Source organism: Glycine soja, chromosome 13 (genome assembly GCF_004193775.1).
Source record: "Glycine soja cultivar W05 chromosome 13, ASM419377v2, whole genome shotgun sequence".
NCBI lineage: Eukaryota > Viridiplantae > Streptophyta > Magnoliopsida > Fabales > Fabaceae > Glycine > Glycine soja.
Window position 1 is genome coordinate 17495044 of NC_041014.1, and position 15634 is coordinate 17510677.

The following is a 15634-nucleotide window of genomic DNA, read 5'->3' on the forward strand; positions in this document are numbered from 1 at the left end:
TAGATTTTCAACATATGTTGATTTTATCTTTTATATTTGATTTTCAATTTCCATTTAGAATAAATCTCAATTTTTTTTGTCTTTTGAATTTCTGTTGTCTTGGACTCATCACTGAGACTCTTTTGAATATCAGTGATCACTTTGACTGCATTGATCAATTTATAATTCCGATTGACCATCCACAATAATTTGACGATATATAATTTTAAAAGAGAATATTTATTAATTACAAAAGCAAAATAACTTCAAAAATATAGTCCACTGTGCTTTTTGAATATATCTTAAAAGAATGTTTTCTATCATTTAAACTATCTAATCTAATTTAATATTATTAGGCAATAAGATTTCTGTTGTATTTCTTAAATATAATAGTCAGTTTTTATTTTTTTTTCAAAAGTCAAATTGAAATTGACGCAAATTTATAGTTTGGAGCAATCAAAGGAAATCAAGCTAACTCATGCGATTCTTGTTTAGTACTTATATTTTTATCTAATTACTAGTATCATGCTATGCAATAAATCAAATAATCAAATACTATTGCAGATTAATGTAATTAAGATAGTAATTGAAAATCACAATAATTTTTTCGTTTCCTCTTATTCTCTCACCTTCCCATTCACCTACAATGACGCTCTTCCGCCGCCAAAGTGACTGGCGGCGACGCCAGCGTTCTCTGCTCTCGGAACAGTGGCGTCACCACCTTCTCCCTCCGCAGCTGAATCACTTAAACATCACGGTTTCTATTGCTTGTGGGAGAGAGGCAGAAACTACGGATGGGCGACAGGGCGAGGTGTTGGAGGAAGTGAAGGGTTAAAATCGAAAAAATAAAATGGAAAAATAAATCTAGTCTTTGATTTTAAAATCAATTCATTTATAATTTTGATCGGTCAATCATATTTTGGACAAGTTTAATTGCTTAATTTTTTTAATCTACTTTTTTAAACTAGTTATTTTTAACTAAAAATCTTTGTCAATTGAATCTATTAAATTATTTTGAACACTCTTTTGCTCAAAAACTCATAAATCAAAATATTAAATTTCACCCAAAATAGATTTACTTAATCCTCTTTCTCTTCACATATCCATCCTCTAAATTGTTTCAAATTTTTTTGAACTTTAAAATTTCCATCTTTTAAACTTTCATAATTTCATTTCTTAAATTCATCAAAAACAGGGTTTTGTTCTAGTGGTAGGCGCTATTAGGGGTGCACGGATATATTTTTGAATCACTTTATAAAAATGGTTTGTTTAACAGTCAATTATTCATTTTTAATCATACATTTTTAATCATACATTTTTAATCACTTTAGTCATTTTTAAAATGGTAGGCGCTATTAGGGGATCAATTCCATTTTTTCTCCAAAACAGCTTGATTTTTCAAAATGGATTGATTTGATTTATGTTTTTATTTTTTTTTTCACACCACTAATTAATTCCCCACAATATCATGAATCAAGATTTAAATTTTCGTTAACTTGTGACTATATCTTTGTACAAGATTGTCTACAAATGAGAATTCCTATGAAAACTACGGTAACGATCTTAAATTGATATGAAATTTTCACCTATTTTCATGAAAAAATAGTATTCTGACAGATTTATTTAAGAAATGGAAAAAAGTACTAAATTATTTAATTCAAAAAAAGAAAATTATGTTATGAAAAACATTAATTATAAAAATTTAAATACAATTTAAACCATATAGAATAAAAATATAATTATCAAAAGTTGGGGATTCAAGTGGTTCAACACTTAACTCTTAGGGAGTATTTGTTTCACGGATAAATTTTTTAGTCCTAAGAATAGAAGGGTGAAAAAAACTATCCCATATTTGTTAGGAAGTAATAAAATAATTAATCATGGATATATTTTATTTTTGGATAAATTATAATTCCACCTTCAACCAATATTTAATTCTCACAAAAGAGGTAGGAAACATTTATTCCCATGTGATAGGAATCTCTCTTTGTGAGTAATATTACTATCCAGTATCCTACTATCCTCTATCCTCTGGATGCTTCATGTTGTGTAGTAGAACTTTTTCTTTTCCAACAAATTTTGTCCCTATATATTGCATCAATTTCATTCATGTTACGTATGTTACAATTAATGTCTCATGTAAGAGACATGCGACTTATGTAGAGACTAATAAATAAATAATTAATAATTAGGAATTAAATTATAATTGGGTTAAATAGGACAAGTTTTCAAAGATAACTACTACTTGATAGGAATAGTAGTTATAAAAGGGATTAATACCACTACTCTAAGATCATGTCTCCTCCTTGACAGAAAGTGTTATAGACAAACAGAATAGTTAAGGGACTGAAATCTTGTTTCTCTTATATTTCAAATCAAATACACCATATAAAAGTCTCACTATAGAAAAATGTATGCATTGTTTATTTATTATTTATGAGAATCATAGGTTTCAAGATCCTATTGGTTCTCTATAATTGTTAATCTAGGAAATCCTTAAATTTTTTATGAAATTTATGATTATGCGATAATGATTTATTTTCTCCCAATTATGCCTGAACCCTAATTATAAAATTTAAGGATTTTATTTGTGTGGTAGTGTGTTTTTGTTGTTCCATCTTATGCTATTTGATATATAATAAAGAGAAAGTGTTTTAAGTTGAATAGAATGAAAGGAATACGAAACAAGGAAATATCTCTCCTATGAGCATTCTGGCTGAATTGAAAAAGAAGCTATCATTGAATAAGAAATTCCTTTTGGAATTGCTATTCTAACCCACTTTTTTCTATCCTCAATTCCACGTGCTCATTTTTTTCCTAAATATTATTGTTCAATGTCATTAAAGGATTTAAAGTTTATTTCCTAGAATTAAATTGACGTGAATGCTTTGAAATTGTCGGTATCAATAAATATGTATATGCTACATATTTGCTTGAACGTGTTTGAATGCAAAAGGAAAATAAATATGAATATCATTTTATGGCTTGGAATGAAATTAATAAAATGACTATGAATTGTTAATAGCAATAAGTATGTGCAAGCCATATATTTGGTTGGAATTAAGCGTATGATAGATTTGTTAGTCACCAAATTTATAAGGTTATTTCATTCCAAATTAATGATTATTTCAATTACTCATAGAATAATGGATGCTAAATTATATGATTATTGGTTTATGGGTACATTAAAATTCATTGTTATAAAGCATTTATGGATCGCCCAAAGGTTGATTACTTATTCTTATAATTAATGAATATAATTGTAGGCGACTTGTGTGTATCATTAGTTTTATTTATATATCCAAAGGTAAAAGGTAGTACTAATTGGTGCATATTTAATTGACAAATAATGTTAAGAATGTTATTAGCATCATTGTGTTTGTATGTTATGTGTTGGTTGTTAGACAAGTGGCCTCAGATATCTTAAGAATGGAGGGTTGAATTAAGATATTCCAAACTACTTCCCCAATTAAAAATCTATTTGACTTTTTTTTAATCAAGTTATAAATTCCCTTAACAATGAACTTCTTAAATATTAATTCAAATAAAACAATTTGAATATGAATATAAAGCAATAATAAATAAAGGAGTTTAAGGGAAGAGAAAGTGCAAACTCAGATTTATACTGGTTCGACCACACCCTTGTGCCTACGTCCAGTCCCCAAGCAACCCGCTTGAGAGTTCCACTATCTTGTAAATTCCTTTTACAAGTTCTAAACACACAAGGGCAATCCTTCCTTTGTGTTTAGAATTCTTTTACAACAAGAGACCCTCGGTCTCTTAATCCCTTAGAGAATTAGAAGGAGAAGAAGAATGAATCTCTCTTGAAAGAGATAGATTTTACAATCTGAGCACTCAAATGATTCCTTAATGAATTGCAATTGAATTGGCCAAGAAATTCTTAAGAGGATAAATGATTTTGCTCTTTGAGAGAATAAACACTTGTTGTTCTGAAAAAACTCTCCTCAAATTCGTGTTGTAAATCACATATATATAGACCATTGGTGGTCATGAAAAAACCTTTTGAGAAGTTGTGACTCTTAGACTTATTTTTCTGAAAGTCTTGTCTTCAGCAGCTCTAGGCCAATCCTCTTGGAGCCTCTTGCTCATGGCTCTAGTGACTGGTCCCTTCCTAGGGAGGATTGCATCATCCCCTCCCCCTTGAAGAGGATTTGACCTCAAATCTATTAGTTCCTCTTCAATATCAGCTCCACCTACAAAGGGAAGTAAATTAGAAATGTTAAAAGTGGTGCTGACTCCATATTCTTCTGGGAGGTCCAACCTATAGGCATTGTTATTGATCCTCTCCAAAACCTAAAAAGGTCTATCCCCCTCTAGGGCTAAGCTTGGATTTCCTTTTAGTAGGGAATCTATCCTTCCTAAGATGGAGCCAAACCCAGTCACCCTCATTAAGAACTAGCTATTTTCTTCCTCTATTGCCTTTAGTTGAATACACCTTTGTTTGGTTCTCTATTTGGTTCTTAACCCTCTCATACAACTTCTTTACAAACTCTGACCTAGATTCCCCTTCTTTATGTATAAAAGAAGTTTCCAGTGGGAGGGGAATGAGGTCTAACGGTGTTAGGGGATTAAACCCATAGACAACCTCAAAAGGGGACTTCTTGGTGGTTCTATGAACCCCCCCTGTTGTAGGAAAATTCTACATGAGGAAGATACTCATCCCAAGACTTATGGTTGCCTTTCAGAAGAGCCCTTAAAAGGGTGGATAAAGACCTATTCACTACCTCTGTTTGCCCATCAGTTTGTGGATGACAAGTGGTAGAGAAAAGAAGTTTAGTTCCTAGCTTAGCCCATATGGTTTTCCAGAAGTGGCTAAGGAACTTAGCATCTCTATATAACACAACGGTCTTAGGCAAACCATGGAGTCTAACAACTTCCCTGAAAAAGAGTTTTGAGATGTAGGAAGCATCATCCACCTTGTGGCATGGTATAAAGTGTGCCATCTTGCTAAACCTATCCACCACCACAAAGATAGAGTCTACACCTCTTTGGGTTTTAGGAAGCCCAAGGACAAAGTCCATACTAATGTCTACCCAAGGTGCAGATGGGATGAGTAAGGGTGTGTATAAGGTGTGGCTATTGCAAGCTTCAGGGAAAAGCTAAAAATGAATGGCATCAAAACCTCAAGTGGGGCAAGGTGCATTAGCAGGTTCAATGGATGGGTCTGTGTCAGGTAATTCACCAACCATCAAAAGGAGAAAATGACAATTTGCACATTTATGGCCAAGAACAAATTTATCATCACAGTAGTAACAAAGGCCTTGAACTTTGTGTTCTTGCATTTGAGCTAAAGAGATTCTTTAAATGGGAAGGTTATTGGTGGAATTGGTAATAGGCTAAGGTGGTTTAAGGATAACTGAAAGGGAGGTGTAGGTAGAAGGGCAGTACAACCTAGTGCGAGAATCTCTAATGTTGTCTTCAAGAAATTTAGCAAGACCAATTACCTAGGTAATGGAATAAGATGATGAATAGAAATTTCTTTACAGATACAAGGTGTTAAACCAAAAATAAAATAGTTTAAAATGATATCAGGTGTGAGTCCCACAATTCTATTACATGAATTCTCAAATGCTACCTGATAATCAGTAACAAAGCCAATTTGATGAAGCTTAAAAAGTTTTGCTTGATGATTAACATAAGTGGAAGCCCCAAAATGTAGTTCTAAGGATCTAGTAAAAGAAAATCAATCTGTAAATTGAGTGTTCTGTGACATCCATTTATATTAACTAAGGGCATCACCTTTCATATAGAAAGCATTCATGGGTAGCCTCTATTCCATAAGAACCTGATAAAAGTTGAAAAACTATTTTGTTTGGAATAACCAATTAAGGGGTTATGTACCATCAAAAGGGTTAAGTTGTAACTTTGGTGGTCTAATGTTTTGAAGGGTGGGGTAAAAGTGTAACATGTTGAAAGTTTGTGTATTATGTGGGTTATGGGTGAGGATAAAGGATGTGTAGATAGTGGCTGAGTAGAAGTTATAAGGGATGGGGGTAGGGTTGTTGGGGCTTGTTGATAAGGCATTGTCATACCCTAATTTCGTCCAAGGACTATCATTCACTGATGTTTTGATTCTCGCTAGCCGAACTACGTTGTTCAACACCAGTTACCGCACAAGATGAAAGATCGTTCAATGTTTTGATCAAGAATGTGAAAGATACCAAAAAGAAGGGGCAAAAGGGTATTTTTATTGAGTTTCTTGGACCCTAGCTCGCCTCAGGCTTACCTAGGCCCTCATATGACTTCAGGCTTAAGGAACAGTTACTTTAGGAGTAAGTCTTAGCTCGCTTGGGCGAGCTGCCATGGCCCCAAGTGCCCTTTTTCTATAAATAGGCGTGAAGGGGAGCTGAGGAAGGGGTTCCAAGTTTCAATAGTGATGGAAATTGAGAGAAGAGTGAAAAAAAAGAAGAACGAAGAGGAAACGAAGCCAAAGCGCTGTCGAATCGCGACTGTGATCAATCTCTATGTTGTTCCTTGTTCGGTGTTCTTCGTGCGACCATCGGTTAGTTTTGTTTTTAAGATTTGAATGTGATCTATGCACCTTTAGGGGTTCCCCTTGTTATTTTGTGCTTATTCATTTCCTCCATCTATCATCGGTGATCTCGTTTTCTTTGTAAAGTTCAATCTTAACCGATCACTAGTATTCTAAAGTCGTCTTTAAAAGAGGTTGAAATTTAATAAACAAAACCAAGATAAAACCAACTCATAACCTTTTTTTTTATCAAATATCACTTGAGATCGTTTCAAGGTTCAACGCCTTAATGATTCTCTCCGCTTTTTGAAATTTAAAACATCGTTTCGTGGTCCAACGCCTTAAGCGACTCTATGTTCACAATTAAAATAAATCTTTCAAAAACATAAAATCAATTTAACACACAAACATTTATACTTAAAGAACTACGTAGGTCTGAATTTCTTATCACATCTGAGGATACATAGGAGTAAGGGCAACACCCTTGTTGACCTCAAAAAAATAAAAAACATAAAAAGGGAAAAGTAAATAATTTTGAAGTCACGTTGTGCACACTCGATTAAAGGTTGACGTCCCTTGTGACGGACGCGTGAGGTGCTAATACCTTCCCCATGCGTAAACAACTCCCGAACCCTTCTTTTTAATATTCATAGACCCCTTTTTGGTTTTTCTAACGTTTTCCTCAAATAAACGTTGGTGGCGACTCCCGCGCCTTCTCCTTTTTGGAAGACGCACCTTTGGCTTTTCACGCGCCCTCTCATCAAAGGGTAGGTTGCGACAGGCATGTAAGGAAGGGGTTTAGGACTGTAAAACTAGGGTAGATGCAACATAAGTGGGAGCATAACCAGCGGGTGGGAAAGAGTTAGAAAAAATAGGAGGTATACCCAAAGGTTGAGGTGGGAACGATGGAACACTAGAGATGGCAACTAGTTGCTCCTAAAGTCCAAAAAGTAAGATGTGTAAGGAGTCTTGACGAGCATCCATAGACTGCTGCAACAAGAGGTGGCAACTCTCATGGAGTTATTGTTGGTTCTCCATCCGTGTTTGTAAGAGGCCTAGCTTTTCAATAATGGCCAAGAGGGAATCATCAACCTCCTTGGAAGCCTTTGAGGGAAGCATGAACAAAAGATGAAAACACTAATATGTTAGACTGCTTGGAACTAGATTTGGAAATAAGGGAGTTAGGGTTCTAAACTACTGATGAACAAAATAAAAGTAAAGACTATTGGAATTCTTTCATTCGTTAATTGGAAACATAAACCCTATATAAGGTGTCAAGACATACGAAAAGAAAATGAGTCTTAGTCACACCAATATAACTATGTCCCTTGAAGGAAATAACACAAAATAATCTAATATAATAATATTGGCCCAAAGAAGAATAAACAAGGTCCACTACTAAACATAGTCATTAAACTTAGGGGAATTTCTAGGGACACCCAGTATTTTTGCTGGGACACCCAACAACACAGTGAAAGGGCCAAAATGTCCTTTGCTTGTGCCTCATGCATTATTAATACAACACTCAAACCAATTGACCTAATAGACACATTATGTTATAAATAAATAGTGTCGTTATATATAACACAAAAATTTCTAATTTATATTTAATGTACATGTAAATTTACATAATAAATTTTGTGATGATTATTTCTTATCTAATAATTAATTTTTTTACATATATAAATTATAAATAAAAAATCATAGGTTTAATAAGTATTTACATATGTAAAAAAATATCAAATTTATTTATTTGTCAATTGCTATAAAAAAATCTAAATACATCATTCAATTAAATATCATGTTTATTTAATTTTTAATCATTATAATAAATATCTGAATACATCATTCAATTAAATATCAAATTTTGTAAATAAATTAAATGAACAAAAAATTTCTCAAAAAATAATTTTTTTAAAAATTTTACTATCATGATAGTATATAAACTGGGTCGTTAAGGCCCTATTTTATGGGTTTCCAACAATTTTGTAAACAATTTTTAAAAACTAGTAATTAAGAGTTGATACTAAAATAAGGATGTTTTTGTAAAAATGTATTACTTTATTTTCAAACAATATATATTTTAGAATTTTAGGTGTCTTTCAATTGTAATTTACAACATTAGAAGTTGATTATTAGATTTAATGGGTATTGCTTTTTTTTAAAAAAAACTAAATTTTAATATTTGATTTTGCATTGTAAAATACAAGATTACTAAATTTTAAACAGAATTGAAAAATATATTTTATATATTCAAAAGCTTATTATATAATTTTTGTGTCTATTATAATAGCGACACTATTTGTTTATAACATAATATGTCTATTAGTTCAGTTGGTTTGAGTGTTCTATTAACAATGTACGAGACACAAGTTTAATCCCTACTTGGACCATTAATTTAAATTAAATCATAAATTATATTTTTGAAAGAAAAAAATTCTATGGGCCACATATGGATTGGGAATCTGTAGGCCTAATACGGATTGACAATGCATATGGACCTATGGATTGACAATGCATAAAAAAAAAACTCATACGGATTGTTGATCCATGAGTTAAAAAAACAAAAAAAAAACTCATATCCTTATGAGTCATACGGATCGTTAATCCATGAAAAAGTAAAAGGTATTTTGGTTTTTTCACTGTGTTTGCTGGGTGTCTCGGAAAAAATGCTAGATGTCCCTAGAAATTCCCTAAACTTGTCTGTGGCCGTGCATTTACATTTGGGCCTAAGATGCAGCCCACTATCATTGCTCTCATTTGATAACTCGATTAATTCATTGTAAATAAATTCTTTAGCGTTAACTAATTTGCAATTTGTCCATTAAGAGTTAGATTGATGAACTTTGTGATTTTTAAATCAAGACTTCGTACATTTAATTGTTTGATTTGATAAGATAACATTTTTGGTTTTGAAAAAACTCTTTTGTCTTTTATTTTTCTTTTTAATTGATTAAGCATCAAGAAAACTCGTTTAATTATTAAATTTTATTTATTTCATTTAATAAGTTAAATAAATGTTAGGAATAATGAATCTGTTGTGAATTATATAGTATTTTTTAGTAAAATAATCAATAAGTAATGTAATGTATATTAAAATATATAATATTATTCATTTGATAAAATATTAGATAATCAATAAATAAATATTAGGGATTAAAAAATTTGATAAAATAATAAAAATTTAAAAATATTGTTTGGTCATTTGTGGCGATTTTAAAAATTACCAGAAAATGAAAAAAATGAAAAAAATAAAATATAAACAAAAGGCACATCATGGTGATTTTTAATCGTCACAAATTTTTAGCCAAATATAGCAGTGTTCAACTAAAAATTACCCCAAATCTTTTCTGACATATGTAGTCCTAACGGTTCATCGTCGAAAAATATAATTTGTAGCGAGTTTTAATCATTAAAACATGTAATATTAACGGTAAACAATGTCAATTTTTTAATAGTAAATTATATGTTCTTGTTCAATTCACAATCAATTAGAAGAAGAAAAATGCAAGGTCATAATATTTTTGTGATAAGGAAAAATTACCTAATTAGAGGCACACAATAAAAATATCACCATTAAATAATGGTGAGAATTCCTATAATATATATTACATGAAAAAGAAGTATAAAAATTGGAGAAAAAATAATAAAGTGTAGAGAGGCTAAATAATGTCTTTGATATTTTAGGAAAAAGTAATATCCTATTAATGATACTAATCTGTCAAAATATGAAGGAATCATTAAGTATGGTTCATTTAATTTTTAAGGGAAAACATGTATAAAAATTAATTAGTACTTTATATTCTATAATATTTTTTTCATTGATTTATAACATATATAAATGTGGTATTTATATAAATAATTTTTATATAATATCCTTTTAAAATGAAAAATTTATAAATATTATATTATATAATTCTAATTTTTAAAGAATATAACATATATAATATCTAGCCTTGACCATATCTTAAGTATTAAATATTCAACTTGTTCAAGTTGTATAAGCTTGTAACCATTCGGTGAGACAGATTTTCAAAACTAGACAAAAATTTGATTTCATAGAGTGGACTACTTTAAATTTGATGATATATTGCTTGTTTTTCTTGGTGTGACCTCTTCCGTTTCTTATACTCAGGAGTGATTTAGGGTGTATATCCACACCTCTAGATTTCTTTTAAATGGTTTACTACTTAATCAAAAACCTGGTTTAGTATTCTACATGTAGGTTAACTTTCGTTGTCTCCATAGATGTCTACTAAAATGTCATGAAGTAAACTAGTTCTTCCACTTGTGTGATGCACGGAGCTTATTGTGTTTAGTGTAGACAATAATAGTTATTTATTTATTTAAATTATTATTTATACTAAATTTATATATTTTCTAAATATTTTGAAATATGATTTTAAATTTATCTTATATCATATGAAAATGATATTAATTTATTGATGTTTATTTTACACAAAAAATGATTATATAACATTTTCATTTATCATTCTTTACAATTTAAATTATTAAATTTCACAATATATAATCTTTAAATATGAAATGATTGCATATATATTACAATTATAATTGAAATAAGATAAGAATCGAAATTAGAACTGGATAATGAAAATACTAAAATAATTTTGAAATAATTAATTATTTTTTATAGTAAAAGAGATAAATAATTTTAGAATAATGATATTTGGCAATAAGAGAGAGACACTTCAATGTTACAATTACCACAAAATTTAAATATGTTTTTTATACCTGAAAAATAAATCATTTTCAATTTACTACCTAAATTTCATTTTTTTCATCTAAGTACCCAACGTTTTTTTATGTTTCATTGTAGTACTTGTTGTTAGTCCCATTGAGTGAAGTGATGACGTAACAGACTGAGTGTCACGTCATCAATGCCTAATCACTAACATATCATTACTCTCTCTGCATTCACTCTTTCTTCTTCTTCTCCTTATAGGCTAGACTTCCAGGAGGAGTATGGAGTTAGCAACACCTTTAACATTACTAATTTGGTTCCTTTTGCAGGTGTAGCTGATTCTATTCTGATGATCAAGGGTCTGTAGATTTGAGAAAAAATTCTCTTCAAGAGGGAGGGGATGATGCAATCCTCCCAAGGAGGGAGCCCATCACCAGAGCCATGGCTAAGAAACTCCAGGAAGATTGGATCAGGAATGCAAGAGAAAGTCTTAGGGTTCTTATGAACCTTAGGATAGATTTTGGGCCCATAGGTTAAGTATGAGTCACTTATCTTTGTACATATTAGATTAGGGTTTCATTATTTTATGGGCCTTATATTTAGGGTTCCATAGTGTAAGGAGGGCACCCAACAAGTTTAGGGTACCCTAGTAATGTAGAACTTTTCAACCCTTGTATTTTAAGACACCTAGACTAGTTTTGTATTAGGGGTAGTTTTGTAATTTTACTTGTGTTGGGAGAGAAATTGAATTGAATTGGGAGAAGTCAATCCAATTAAATTTCGGACTAGCCTAAGGGGAGGTGAGCATTTGCTTGCTACACCCCATTGCCACATCATATAGTCACACTTTGTGCATGTCCTTTTTCATGTTTTACATGTCTCATGATACATGATGCAATCCTACCCCCCAAGGGCATTGGATAGAAGACTCCAAGAAGATTGGGCCGGAGAGGCAAGAGAACACCCTAGGGTTCTCACGAGCCTTAGGGTAGATTTTGGACCCATGGGCTAAGTATGAGTCCACTTATCTTTGTAAATATTATATTAGGATTTCATAATTTTCGGGCCTTGTATTTAGGACTCCATAATGTAGGTAGGGTACCCTAGAAATGTAGGATTTTTTAGCCCTTGTATTTTAGGGAACCTAGACTAGTTTTTGTATTAGGGGTAATTTTGTAATTTCACATGCATTATGTGAATTAGGAGAATCCCAATCCAATTAAATTTTAGAGGAGGAGGTGAGAATTTGCTTGTTACACCCCATTGTCACATCATATAGTCACACTTTGTGCATATCCTTCATGTTTTACATGCCTCATGACACCTAAGCACACTTTGTGTGGAGAATCTTGTACTTGATCTTGGATTAGTGGACTGAACCATAACTAAAATCCACTAATCATAATTAGTAAAATTTTGGCTCCACAAATTCAATTTCAAATTCAAAAGAAATTTGAATAGAAATTCAAATGTCCCTCCAATTTTGTGTGACACTTAGGTTATAAATAGAGGTCATGTATGTGCATTTTTTCAACTTTGATCATTTGAAAATTACACTTCAAAGTTCAGACCTCATTTGAAGCACAAAATTTTGTGCTCCTTCTCCTTCCACTCATCTTTTCCTACCTTCAAGCTCTTATCCATGGCTTCCTATGATGATGAGCTTGTTCTTGACTCATCTTCTCCTTGAACTGACGTCTCCAATCATCTTTCTTCCTTCTCCATTCCGTTGCAATTGATCTTCAAGAAGGAAAGGACTCCATTGATGAAGAAGATCCAAGGCCTATAGGCTCCACATGAAGCTACATCAATACCTAAGCACACTTAGTGAAGAATCTTGGATTTGATCTTGGATTAGTGGGTTGAACCATAGATGAAATTCACTAATCATAATTAGTGAAATTTTGCCTCCAAATTTAGCTCCTCAAATTCAAATTCAAATTCAAGTGAAATTTGAATAGAAATTCAAATTTCCCTTCAAATTTCTACATGGAGCTACATTAACACCCCTATAATGGGTCGAGAACAAGGAGGATCACAACAAAAATGTGACCAAGCCCAACAAAACCAACATTGATTGATGTATTAGTGACTAGGCTGATAACATCACTTCGCATAATGAGACTAAAGACAAGTACTACAACGAAACATAAAAAATGTTTAGTACTTGGATGAAAAAAAAAATTTAGATAGTAAGATAAAAATGACATATTTTTCAGGTATGAAAAACATATTTAAGTCTTACCATAATTATCTAAAAAATTAAATTAAGTTCCCTTATTTTTGCATTTTTTACTTTTATATATTAGAATTACTTTATATATTTTAATTAAAAGAATATAATGTTGGACAAGTGACATCAATAACTTAAGAAGGAAGGGGTGAATTAAGTTTCAAAAACTTTCCCTAATTAAAATTTTAACTCTCTTTTAGATTAACAATGCACTCTTAATATGAATTACTCAAAGAATAATTCTAAGTAAACATCTTTAAAGAAAAAGATAAACTGCAATAAATAAAAGAAGTTTAAGGGAAGAAAGAAATGCAAACTTGATTTATACTGGTTCGGCCACTTCTTGTGCCTACGTCCAGTCCTCAAACAACCCACTTGAGATTTTTCACTTTGTAAAAGTGGCCTTAACAAACTCCAACAATTTTACCTTTGTTTGTTGTCTCCATAGATCACATATTCACTATCTTTGGGAGAAATATGAATAATCTTTGATGCATCTCCCGCCATGTGTTTGGAGCAACCACTATCAGTGTATCCACTTTGCTCTTCTCCGCTTTCATAGTCTTTCACCATGAGACCCAGATTTATGATTTTATTTTCTGAATCACTTAAAGAATTTATGTCATTATCTTCCCAAGTGATGTATGTTTTCTTTTCTTTGAAATTTCTCTTGTCGGATTTTTCCATTCTTCTTTTAAGGACAAGACAATCGAATCTCAAGTGCCCAAGTTGATTGCATTCATAGCATTTTGGGGTTAAGGAGGAGTCTTCTCCTTTCTTCTTTGGATTAATGTTTGATTTTCTTTGATTTCTTTTGTTTCTCATAAACTTATTAAATCTCTTCATAAAAAAAATCTGAAATCATCATCTTCTTCTATTTCATTCAAGTCCTCTTTCTCACTTTCTTCTTGAATAGAAGATTATGAGGCTTTGAATGCTACTCCTTTCCTTTTTTTTTATCATTCTCTTCATGTTGATGGAGTCTCATAAGTTCCATTTCATGTTCTTGAAGCTTTCCAAAAAGGGTGGCAAGAGACATATTAGTGAAATCTCTTGATTCTGTAATTGTTGTTACTTTTGGTTTTGATTGTCATTGTCTGCTTAAACATCTCAGCACTTTATTAGTGAGATTTTCATTAGGAAATATTTTTTCCAATGATGCAAGATGATTAACTATATGAGTAAATTTCTTCTACATATCTTGTATGGTCTCATATTGATACATTCTAAACAGTTCATATTCATGTGTGAGAGTGTTTATTCTAGATCTCTTGACATCAGTTGTACCTTCATGGGTTACTTGTAATGTATCCCACATTTCTTTTGCATTTTTACAATTTAAGACTCTAAAACATTCATCCATGCCTAATGCAGAAGTGATTATATTTTTGGCCTTTAAATTTTATTGAACCTTTCTTTTTTCATCATCATCTCATTCTTCTCTAAGTTTTTTTATAGTTGCATTTTCCACTACCATTGTAGAAATAAAGGGACCAAATTGCTTTCCATATATTTAAATCTATGGCTTCAATAAATATTTGCATTCGGATTTTCCAATAGTGATAACCCTCGTTATTGAAAACAAGAGGTCTATTAATAAAATTTCTCTCGGGAAATGGAAAGTTAGATGAGGCCATATCTATTCTTGAAGTTTTTAAACATTAGACAAGAATCCTGCTCTGATACCACTTGTTGGACAAATAGCCTCAATAACTTAAGAGTGAAGGGGTGAATTAAGTTTCAAAACTTTCCCCAATTAAAATTTTAACTCTCTTTTAGATTAACAATGCACCATTAATATGAATTACTCAAAGAACAATTCAAAATAAACTTCTTTAAAGCAAAAAATAAACTGCAATAAATAAAAGAAGTTTAAGGGAAGAAAGAAATGCAAACTTAATTTATAGTGGTTCAGTCACTTCTCGTGCCTACGTCCTATCCTCAAGCAACCCACTTGAGATTTTCCACTATCTTTGTAAAAATCTTTTTTACAACTTCTGAACACCCAAGGAATCTCTTTCCCTTGTGTTTAGGAAACTCACAATTCAAGAGACAACCAGTCTCTTGATTACAATTGACTTTCTGAGAAGAACAGAAATATTTCTCTCCTTTAGAGTGGATAATACAATTTGAAGTTCCTGGATTAACTCTCAATAGATTTGCAAGTATTTGCCCAAGAGTTGTTATGAGAGCATTTGAGAATGAAGTTCTCTTAGAATATCTCTCT